The sequence below is a fragment of the Lepidochelys olivacea genome (genome assembly GCF_965140295.1).
Source record: "Lepidochelys olivacea isolate rLepOli2 genome assembly, chromosome: 7".
NCBI classification, from domain to species: Eukaryota; Metazoa; Chordata; order Testudines; family Cheloniidae; genus Lepidochelys; species Lepidochelys olivacea.
Window position 1 is genome coordinate 21996237 of NC_140417.1, and position 9261 is coordinate 22005497.

Below are 9261 nucleotides of genomic sequence, written 5' to 3' on the forward strand. Positions count from 1 at the left end.
GGAGACTTTAACATGGGAAAGTATGGGGGGGAAAACTATCAGCAACTCCAGGCAATTTCACAGTTCATTTTGTGCACAAGTCACGGGGGAGATGCCACCTCTGACTTTGTGCATGGTGGCAGAAGTCGGAGTGACCTTGCATCCACTGATGCCTTTATTTATGGAGGCTGGTGCATGGGTCGGTGTGCTGCATTCCCTAATGCCTTTTGCTCGGGGGTTTGAAAGATGTGCCACAGCCTTTATTCATGGCAGAGGGAGTATGGGTTACTGATGCGCCTTTGGTCCAGGCTGTGCAGAGTTTGCAGCCACTGCAGTGTTTAATTCATGGCTGTGAGTGTTTTGGTGAGGGATGGGACTTCCCTGATGCCTTTTTCCTTGACAGTAGGTGGAGGCTGCATGGTCCAGTGCTGTTTTTATTGACAGGGGTGGCTGTGAAAGCATATAGAGTTGTACTCACTTATGACTTTATTCATGATTCTTGGATCTGGGGTAAGAAGTTGCCTATGAAATAATTTTTCAAATGAAGTTATCCTTATTTGTCTGTTACCTGGTTTTACACCTTCCCTTGAATCATCTTGCAATGGCCTCTCTGAGTGATGGACGACCAATTAGCTGGGCCATTTTTCTGATCCAGTTTGGCAATTTCTACATCAACCCAAACAGCCTCCTGCTGTGGTTAACAGAAATAATCTAAAACAAAGGACCGGCTTCTCAGCTGGTGTAAATCAGCTCATCTCTACTGCTGTCAATGGAGTTACATCATATTTACACCAGTTGAGGATCTTGTCCAAAGTGTTAAAGAAGCTATTCCTGGTGAGTTGTACTTTTGGTCCAATTCATACAATTAATGTCACCACCTGAATCTAGTTTTATTGCTACTGTTTGTTGCTAAATTATGTTTCTCCCTTAGAGATCAATCCTGTGCTGATTCATGATACTCACAGAGAATTGCTGGGCCCTGGACAATCTCACCAGGTTCTCCATTAAGGACATGATTCCAGCCAGGGGTTTACCATCTGCAGGGCTTGGTGTGTATCATCTCCCTGACGTTTGTACTCCCCAGCACAATAGGCTGACTCCAAGGAGCACTTTGGAAGGCAGCTTCACTGGAGTGCGCACACAGCAGATGAGATGTCACTCTGTTTACTTACACTCACTGTGCACAAACTACCTGTTATTGGCATTGCAGTTACCTGCTGCAGGAAGCAGAGCGCTGCATCTTGAGGATGGTAATGAAAGTGGGTCAGACACTTGCCGTTCCTGGGGCAATCCTTTAGCATAAGAAGGGATTTGCGTGTGCGTGCTCCCCATTATCTCGGGTTGGTATAATCCTTCTCAAAAAGAAAAGGCTTCATAATTTGACCAGAGCTGTCAAACACTCTTGTAGGTATACAAGGATGAAAATGACCTAATAGATGATAAGGAACTTCCTCCCTGCCAAGGTAGGATACAGTCCTCCCGGGAGAGGATGTATCCTCTATTAAACTGATACTACACTTCAGTTTAGCAGAAAAATTTCAGCATTTGTTATTTTGATTGGTTTTCTGCCATTCCATCTCAACCACTGCAGGAGAGGGCCTGATCCTGGATGGTGCTGAGCAGCTGCGGCTCCCACTGGGGCTAACAAGAACTGCAGACGCTCAGTGCCTCTCAGCTAGGGAGGTTATTAGCAAAGGCAGAGGTGGGTAAGAGCATAGAGGGCCAATGAAAAGTGCAGTGGGAAGCAGAGTGTGGAGCGCTGCAGGTACCACAGAGCTATCCACGAGCTCTATTAATATTCCAGGCATCAACGATCTGTAACCATTTTACTGTCATTACCGGCACCTCAGTGAGAGGTAGAAAATGGCAGCAGAATGGAGAGTGTTATAAACAACATCGTTTTCATCGCAGTCTTAAAAACTAGTATCGTGGTTGTCCTTGAAGGACAAAGTGGCTTAAAAGCCTTTGCTCGAAGTGACCTTGTCTTAAACAGCTCATTCCTCTTTGGAGAATTGAAAAGCTGGTGGAAGAAACAGGCTCTTCCCGGGAAAGCGAGGGAGACAGAGCGAGGAATTATCTATGGCCCAAAAAGAGGAGACTACAAAAAAGAAAGAAAAAAGCTTTTTAGCTTAATGGTTTGTGTTTGCCTCTCTGGTTTGGAGGCAAGTCTGTTCTCACTGCAAGGTAAGATATTCTGAGCAGCTCATGGCTTGTTACTCTGTCTGCTTTCTAGGGATCCCCATGGCAATGTTTCTCAAATGGTGAAGTTGGCTGGCAGCCCCAGTGAGACCCCAGCCTCTTCCAGGGAGTTCTCAAGCAAGCCCCGGGGAAAGTCAAGAAGAGAAAGAACAGTCCTTCCTTTTTTATTTATTTCATTATTTTTGCTGGGGTCCTGCCAAAGAAATAATCCCCTAGCGAGTATCCAGAGCTGCAGGCTACACTCGCTAGATGGTTTCCATGTTGGCTGACTCCAAGGGGGAAATGAACCAGCATGAAAGAAAAAGGCTCAGGCAGCCCCTGTTCATATGATTAATTGGAGTTATAGGCAGGGAAGTGACTTTCTAGAGATGACCTCCAGGCGTTCCAATAGTTATTCTCTCTCCAGGGCTCTCTGCTCACGAGTCAAAAAGATGATCTTTCTAAATGCCAGCTCCACCAGGGATCAGATGAAAATTCTGTCTGCCTCTTACTGCCTCACTAGCACTGAAGATTCTCCAAATGGAAATTAGCAAAACAGATTTTATAATGATGATGCATGAGCCAGAAGAGAATCCAGCTCACTGTGCCATAGCTGTGTGAGCTCCTTGGGGAGAGCAGGAGTGAAAATCTGTTGTGTTAGCAAACAAGATGTGTCCTGAATGCACACAGGGGACATATTTATCTTGAGCAAGAGTGCTAATTTTACAAGCATATTTCTGAACTTAATATAAAACATGTAGTCCAATTGCGCAAGTCTTTTTTTCTTCAGTAAAGACATATTGCCCCCATATTCCCATATTAATGAATGTTTTGATTCCTGGAGGCATTCTGATCCTTGTCATTGTGCTTGGCAAATCTGGTGACCACTGATCTGTTTAGAAAGGGTGACTCCACCCTCTGCCTCTTTTCCTGTTCCCTTCTGCCAAGGCTGCTTAGAATAGCAACTCCCCTTCAGCCAGGGCAGTTTGAGTTCTTGGGCTCCCTTCAGAGCCCACCCATGCCATTTGTAGATCAGCAGCAGAGCTGGTCAACATTCCCAATGTCTGCTCCATGAGGAACTCCAACATTTCACAATTTCCTTTAGTCCAGAACTGGACTGAAAAGTCAAATTTTTGAAATTTGCCATGAAATGAAAATGTTGAAAAAATTCATTTTGGAAATATTGAAATGACTTTATCAAAGCATTTTCATTTCAATAAGAACAAAAACCTTCATTTTGACTTTATTGTTTGGACGTATTCCATTATCATATATTTTAAACGATAGAGTCAAAGCAAAGCACCGCAACAATTTTTAGTTCAAGTTTTAGATAAAACTGATACATTCCAGCAACGTGTTTCAATTTGGTTGAATCAGTATTTTCCAATGGAAAACTGTCTCCAAGGACAGTAACTGTCTCCAAGAATCTGAAGAGTATATATGTGGCACACACTAGGACAGTGTGGGTCTTTGTCTCCCTCTAGTGGCTGGTCCACATAAGAGGTTATTGAGCCCATTACAGCTGCCAGGTAAGGCAATTAGTCCTTTTTAAGTTCGTAAGAACATAAGAGCTGCCATACTGGGTCAGACCCCATAGCCCATCTTGCCCAGTATCCTGTCTCTGACAGGTTTCAGAGTAGCAGCTGTGTTAGTCTGTATCTGCAAAAAGAACAGGAGGACTTGTGGCACCTTAGAGACTAACCAATTTATTTGAGCATAAGCCCACTTCATCGGATGCATAGAATGGAACATACAGTAAGAAGATATATATGTACATACAGAGAATCATGGAAAGGTGGGAGTTGCCATACCAACTGTAAGAGGCTAATTAATTAAGATGAGCTATTATCAGCGGGAGAAAAAAACTTTTGTAGTGATAATCAAGATGGCCCATTTAGACAGTTGACAAGAAGGTGTGAGGATACTTAACATGGGGAAATAGATTCAATATGTGTAATGACCCAGCCATTCCCAGTCTCTATTCAAACCCATGACAGCAACCTGTACCAAAGCTTCAGGGGGAGTTTACAGAAAAGGGCAATTTTGGAGTGACCCACTGCTGTCTTCCACTCCCAGCTTCTGATAGTCAGAGGCTTAGGATCACCCCGAGCCTGGGGTTGTGTCCCAGGCCATTTTGGCTAATAGCCATTGATGGACCTGTCCTCCATGAACTCATCCAGTTTTTTTTAACTCAGTTATACTTTTAGCCATCACAATATCCCATAACAATGAGATCAAAGGTTAATTATGCATTTTGTTAAAATGTACTTCCTCCTGTTTGTATTGAACCAGCTGCCTACCCATTCCACCAGGTTTTTGTATTATGTGAAAGGGGAAATAACACTTCTCCATTGATTTTTTTCCACACCATTCATGATTTTATAGACCTGTATCATATTCCCCCTTAATTATCTCTTTTCTAAGATGAAGATCCATAATCGTTTTAGTGTCTCTCCTAGTATGGAAGCCATTCCATACCCTTGATCATCTTTGTAGCCCTTCTCTGAACCTTTCCTGGTTCCACTATATCTTTTTTGAGATGGGGTGACCAGAACAGGACACAGTTTTTAAGGTATGGGCGTGCCATGGATTTATATAGTGGCATTATGATATTTTCTGTCTTATTTTCAATCCCTTTCCTACCAGTTCTTAATAGACTTTGTGAGCATTGCTATGATCCATCAATGGCTGTGCATTGAGCAGAAGTTTTTAGAGAACTATCCATGGCAACTCCAAAATCTCATTCTTCAAATGGAAAAGACTCATGCTTTTAAGTTCTGAAGGTCCCACGTTCAAATCCTATCATCAGCTCAAGTGGGGCCAGTTACACAAACACTCACGAGTGAGAGGAATTGTATAGGAGAGACAATGTGGGTGAGGTAATATCTTTTATTGGACCAACTTCTGTTGGTGAAAGAGACAAGATTTTGGAGCTCCACCAAGCTCTTCTTCAAGTCACACCTTATCTCTCTCATATCCTGGGATCAGCATGGCTGTAACGCTGCTGCAGACTGGAATTGTATAGGGAAATGCAAGAGGATAATAATTTAACGGCACTGGGATAAAATGGAGCAAAGGAAAACTTAGTCCAAATATCAGGAAATATTTCCTAGCAGGGAGGTTTGTTAAGCTCTGGGTGAGTCTCTCCAGGGAAATGGGGGAAACCCAGTTCCATCATCATCTGAAACTAGATTGGACAAAGCACAAGAGAACATACAGAGGGGAATAATCCTGCCCTGATCACAGTAGCAGGAGGAGCGAGGGATGCAAACGATGCACTAATAAGTCTTTTTTGTCCCTGATTTATATGAAATGGTGTCAGCTCCCCTGAATTTACAGTGACGAAGAGGATGTTGCTGCCATCTCTTTCCATTTAAATTAGCAGGTCAGCCTGGGAGTCAGGGTGGGAGAGGAGTGGGAACTACTTAAAACAACTAAGGGAAAAATAAGGACATCTCAGAGGATGAAGAGAATCACTAGGAAAATGGAGTTCACTTACAAACACCTCTTTAGCATAAAGATACTAAAATCCAGCAAGCTGAATACGTGTCTACAAGGAGATAGAATCCAGGTGCTTCCTCAGTAATTAGGTCACTGTCTGCAGATTCATGAATACAGGGTCTCCCTCTAGTAGGCAGCAGAGCATGCTCATAACCTACCATGTATCTCCCAAATCCATCACCCATCCCCAGATAGTTTAATTCATTTAGAAAAACAATTTGTTTTTAAACATCAAAACAGAGCAGCAAATATGACAAACATAGAGCACAGAATATAGTCCTTGACAAATTCCCTGTTCTGACAATTCTTCAGTGTTGATAATTTGTGCCTGGGTGCCTTCATCCAAAGGAGACTACACCATGCCCGCAAACTTTCAAAGTGCTTCCTTCTGCCTACCGACATCTCTCTGTCTTGTTCAGATTCAGATTCAGTCAGCTGTTCTTCACCCCCATAAGCTGATCTTGTCCAAGTCCTGAGTCATCCTGATGGTCATATGTTGTGAAGGATAAGTAGAGTTATGTGTCATTGACAACTTCTTGTGCTAACTTTTGTGCAGATGCTTAAGGCATAAGACTGCTTCCTGAGGGCCCCCTGCCACAGGGAGTAAGTCTGGGGGCAGAAAGGGTATGACAGGAGTGTGGCTGCAGTAGAGAGCACTGCAGAGATTCTAGATAAGGTTAGGGCCCATAGGACAGCCCAGGAAGGCTGCTGAAACGTAGACTGGCCCCCCACAACAGTCCAAATTACACTGGAGGGGCCTCTCCAGTCCCTGGGACGGCCCAGAATTCAGTGTGCGTAAAACCCATTAACCCACCTCCTAATGGGCTGCATGTTCTCTTAGAGACAAAGGAGAATCTTACCCCGACTGTTGAGTGGAGTTGTATTCTGACTCAGTGGAGTTGTATTTATTCACCCAGACAACTAAAATGCACTAAATACAATTTAGGAAATGTAAGATTATTATTACTATTTATTTTAATGTAAATTCAGAGCTGGGTCTAACACTTGTTTTCAAAGCAATTTTGCTATCAGTGGGAGAAAAGCAAATCAAGAAAACGATATTGGTTTTAAAATGCTAAATTGCTTCATCTGAGTCAGTGGGCTTGTTTCCCTGCTTGCTGTGTGCGGCTGCGCATGCAGTTCTCCATTGTTTTTAAAGACCTGCTTGGCATTGGGTTAATTGATCCACTCAGACTTTGTTCATTAACCTCCTGACTTTAATAAAAGCACTTGTGGAACTCATAAATACCAAGACAAATGGAGATAAAAATATAATTAAATAGGGTTCTTTTTTAGCTATTTTTTTCCCCTTTGGTTTTCTGTGGCTTATAGCTGTGTATAAGAAACCAGAGAAGACAGCGTGTGGTATAAAAGATTTCCTAATTACTGCAGCTAATTACAAAGAAGAGTAAGACCTGATCTAACAAAGCACTTAAGCACATGCTTAACTTTAAACATGTGAATAGTCCCATTGAAGTCACAGGCACCTTAATCACTAGGGGCTTAATTCAAAACCCATTGTCTTCATTAGATTTTGGACCAAGTGTACCAACCCCGCACTGGGCCACCAGGGGCGGACCAATCATTGTGGACCCAGGCGGCCATGCCCCCTCTCCCCTGCTGTGCATGCTCCAGGTGGAGAACCCAGATAAAAGGAGGCAGCCCAGGTCAGTTGGGAGGGGTGACAGAGGAGGAAGGATGTACCCTGTGGGTTCCTGCAATGCTTCTGGCAGTAGAGCCCGAAGACCTGGACTATGCTTCAGGCAACTTGCTGACTGCAGAGACTACCGGGGAAGACGAGCCGCCGCCCGCTGAGGAGGCTGCTGCCTGTTCTATGTCCCAGCCCAGAGGGAAGTAAGACCCATAGATGGTGTATTTGTTTTGCCCTGCCCAGGGGCCATATATTGATTGATATATTGCCCTGCCCAGGGAGCTAATTCCCCCAGGGCAACTGCCTGCCCCAGCCTGGAGGCTACAGAGCCATAAGACTGTTTGTTTGCTTTGCCCCACCCAGGGGCTGCAGTCTGCTTACTGCTTTGTCCCTCCCAGGGGGGCTAATTCTCAAGTGTTGCTGCCTGCTCCAGCCAGGATACTGCAGGGCTCTAGACTAGTTCTTTGTTTTGCCTCAAACAAGAGGCTCCAGTGCTACAGACTGTTTGTTTTGCCTGCCCAGAGACTACGGACTATTTGTCTAAGTGATCCTGCCAGGTGGCTGGGACCCAGTTGCCTGAAATCACCTGCTTAATGATCCTGATGACGAGGTGATGGGGTGCACCAACCCTGCACTGGGCTGATGGGGGCACCCCAGCTTGACGCAGGGCCCCTGTCACACCAAGGCCTAACATAATTTAAAAATGATCATATATATTAGATAAATGAATAATTAATAGTTTTATAGGTGGCCACCTCCTTGACTATCTGGTGACATGGTTTGGGACACAGGAAATGCAACTCAGCGGTGGAATACCTAGCAGAAACATTAAACTTTCAACACTGCTGCACGTCCTTTGAAACAAATTTTAATTAATTTTGAAAATGTTCTGAAAATAGTCGAATTACAATAATAACTCCATCGTACAGCCAATGTTTACATCCCAAAGAAAGAACAGTGACTTGAAAGGCCTAATGCTGACCTTCTCACTCAGACTAAACTCCCACTGGTTTATCAGGGACCATAAATGGGGAGTAGGAATAGGGATTAAGGGCTTGAACCAAAGTCTACTGAAGTCAATGGGAGGCTTTTCAAATCCTGGCCTTGTTGAAATGAATGTGAGTTTTACTGTTGACTTCAATGGGATAAGAATTTGGTCCCAGGAGCAACTCTTGGGTTTAATCGTGCTCATTTTGAAGTCACTTGTAAAACTCCCACTGTCTTCAATAGGAAAACGCTCATATGCCTTAGTTTCATGCAGTTCAAGGCCCCAATCCTGCAATCTAATCCACCTGGGTGGACCGTTACATTCATGCAAACTCCCATGAGAGACAGCTGATCTAAAGGCTTAGCAGAGTTTTCCAGACAGCATCAGATGCTCTTTAATGTGAGCCAGTGCTTCCTGGAAAGCAGTGAAAAATAATCTGGTTAGAAACAATTCTGCTTTATCTGTCATGTTTTCTCATTCGTTTTTATTATTTGGGATATTTATATCTTAAAGCACAATTAAAATAAAAAAAGTGAGTGTAAAAATAAAATGTTTATTCTCTGCATGATTTCTAGGTCAAAGTGGCTGTTTACAAGTTGGTTTTATATTTAAGTTACCTATGTGTATTTTTAAAGGCATTTGGGTAGATGCATGTGAAACCATTTTTAATTACGTACACAAGTCAGTATGTTCACACACACTCAGAGGAAAATAAACAGGTAAATACAGGTATACTTTTATCTGGATACAATGTTTCCTTTGACGTGGCAATTGTTATATACAGCTTGGCATGTAGGTGATTGCTGCAACATTATTATATCCCTGTAGAAAGGCATGTTTTTGCCATAGCATTTATCACAGGTGTTTGCTGTGGCATTATTATCTGTGAGGAGGGACGAAAGATGATGTTGTAGAATTGTGTAGCTGAATGTAGGGCTGGTTGGGGAAGAGTCATTCTGTAAAG